Genomic DNA, 407 nt, shown 5'->3' on the forward strand with positions numbered 1-407 from the left:
GAGGATAGGATGAGGATGAGAACAAAGATAGGATGAGGAAGAGGACGAGTATGAAGAGGAGAGTAAGATGAGGATGGGGGTGAGGATGAGGATGAGGAAGGGGATGGGATGAGGACGAGGATATGACGAGGATATGATGAGGATGAGGATGAGGAGGACGATGAGGATGAGGAAGAGCATGAGGATGAGGATGAGGATGAGGATAGGATGAGGTCATGGATTGGATGAGGACAATGATAGGATAAGGAAGAGGATGAAGATAGGATGAGGATGAGGATAGGATGAGGATGAGGATGAGGACATGATGAGGAGGAGGATGGGATGAGGATGAGGATAGGATGAGGAATTGGAGGAGGAGGATAGGATGAGGATTAGGAGGAGGATAGGATGAGGATGAGGATAGGATG

This window comes from Lupinus angustifolius, chromosome LG06 (assembly GCF_001865875.1).
Source record: "Lupinus angustifolius cultivar Tanjil chromosome LG06, LupAngTanjil_v1.0, whole genome shotgun sequence".
Classification (NCBI taxonomy): domain Eukaryota; kingdom Viridiplantae; phylum Streptophyta; class Magnoliopsida; order Fabales; family Fabaceae; genus Lupinus; species Lupinus angustifolius.